Source organism: Lipotes vexillifer, unplaced genomic scaffold (genome assembly GCF_000442215.2).
Source record: "Lipotes vexillifer unplaced genomic scaffold, Lipotes_vexillifer_v1.1 scaffold170, whole genome shotgun sequence".
In the NCBI taxonomy this organism is placed as follows: Eukaryota; Metazoa; Chordata; class Mammalia; order Artiodactyla; family Lipotidae; genus Lipotes; species Lipotes vexillifer.
In genome coordinates, this window is record NW_006772326.1 from 92474 (window position 1) to 94919 (window position 2446).

The following is a 2446-nucleotide window of genomic DNA, read 5'->3' on the forward strand; positions in this document are numbered from 1 at the left end:
ATGTCCTGGCTCCCTAAGGCATGGGAAAAATTTCAGTGGCTAAAGTGGAATTGCTGGAAGGTACTGGAAATTAAAGAAGGGAGGGAGGGAGGGAAAAAAGTAGAGGAAAAGAGTTAACAGTAATCAAGAGAGAAAATCAACCATGAGGAAGAAATAAGGGAAGGGCATAATATTTATATAAAAGTGTCTATGATAAGGGGAAAAAATGGCTGCTTTGTTTCAAATTTGGGGTTAACCTAAGAGTTCAGAGAAGGCAGAAATCCTTATAAATTCTTATACATTTCTTTAAAAACTCCCCAGTGTCTCTGGAAGATACTATACAACTCATTATTTTAAAAACTGGCAAAAGAATAAAGCATTTATCCAACCATTCCTATATGAACTGTTCTTCAAGGTAACCAAACAGTTGGAGGTGAAGTTCCTCTTTGTAGAATATTTCTGTCTAATAAATGAAAATGGAATGATAGAATATCACCGTTTTGTAACCTCTAGTGATAAAACCGATTTAGTAATGCCAGGTATTAGCTGCCTAATAAAACACACAACACTTACTACCCAAAAGGAAGGAAGTAAGGAAGGGAAGGAGGGAGGGAGGGAGGGAGGGAGGGAGGGAAGAAAATACAATATTGAATCTGACCAAACATCTTGATCTAACTCCCAATATAAAGAGGAAAAAAGAGAATAGAAAACATGTTAAATGATGGTTTGAGGCAAAACCCTGACTGAAAACTTCATAGGAGAAATGAACTAAACATTTCAATCAAAAGGCAGAGATTGTCAGATTGGCGAGCACAGAGTTGGTTACTGCTCTTTTTAATCAGTCTTCTCTCTTTAGTTCTCACTACAGACACTTTAAAAACAAAGATACAAATAAATGAAAAGTGAGAGGATGGAAAACGACATGCCGTGCAAACAGGAAACATAAGCAAGCTGGAATCGTCATAAAAATATGAGGCAAGGGCTTCCCTGGTGGCACAGTGGTTGAGTCTGCCTGCCGATGCAGGGGAAACGAGTTCGTGCCCCGGTGCGGGAAGATCCCACATGCCGCAGAGCGGCTGGGCCCATGAGCCATGGCCGCTGAGCCTGTGCGTCCAGAGCCTGTGCTCCGCAGCGGGAGAGGCCACGGCAGTGAGAGGCCCGCGTACCGCAAAAAAAAATAAATAAAATTTTAAAAAGAGGCAAAAAGGACTTCAAAGCAAGGAGTAGTAATGGAAATAAAGTGGGAAACTTCATAATGATAAAATGGTTAATACATGAGAAAGACAGAAAAACTAAATGTATATGGGCCTAATAAAAGGGCTTCAAGATACAAAATGCAAAAAACTGACAGAAATAAAGAAATCCACGGTCACAATTGGAGATTTTAATACACCCCTCTCAGTAACTGATAGAGCAATCAGACAAAAAAAATATCAGTAGGAAAACAGAAGAAAAAAGAGAAGAAAACAGAAGAAGTGAAATGATGCTACCATCAATCATAAAAATTTGGGAATGAAGACCCACAAAGATTCTAAAATAAGTAGAGTGGGTGGGTTGGTTAGACATTTATCTGCCTCCTCTGCTAAACTAGTTCTTTAAGTACCGTTCAAACTTAATGACTAAGCACAGGTTTCTCACCAATCTGAAGAGAAAGACAAGAACAGGAGAGGTGCTGAGTTTAAAGAAAGAGTGGTCCATCTTTTATTTAAACATTCAGACTCAAGTAAGTTTGCAAAGCCTTTTTTTTTTTTACATGTGTGATGTCACTCCATTCTTACACATCCTTTGAAAAAGACAGCCTACATTTCCTTATCCCCATTTTACAGATAAGGAAGCTCAGAGGCTGACTTGCCAAAGAAAACTGCAAGTTTGCTGTTAGATCAAAGGGTGAACTTATTTTGAACTTACACCTGACTGACTACTGGGAGTGAGGTTGAAAATACCAACTATTTTCTTTGTTGAAAGTAAAATTTCTCCAGTATGTCCAAACATACAAAGCAATTATATAAAGGGTATTGGCTCCTCAGTTAAGAATTCAGCTTTATTGTCACACACTCCCTAAAATGACATAGTCAGACACGAGGTTGAACCCAAAGGACAAAGTCGTAAAATTTACCCGGTGTCCAAACAGCATCCTGAAATGAACACTCCTTGATGGCCTTGTTGGCAAACAAATAAGTGTTCACTACACTCCTGGTTACCCATAAACATCGATCAAGTTGTGGTTTAGAAATATATTTCAAAGCAAGCAGTCTGCAGAAAATATGAGGATGTACTCTTCCAATTAGCAAAGCACAGACTTTATAGATCATTTCATTACTTTTTTTTGCGGTACGCGGGCCTCTCACTACCGGGGCCTCTCCCGTTGCGGAGCACAAGCTCCGGACGCGCAGGCTCAGCAGCCATGGCTCACCGGCCCAGCCGCTCCGCGGCATGTGGGATCTTCCCGGAGCGGGGCACGAACCCG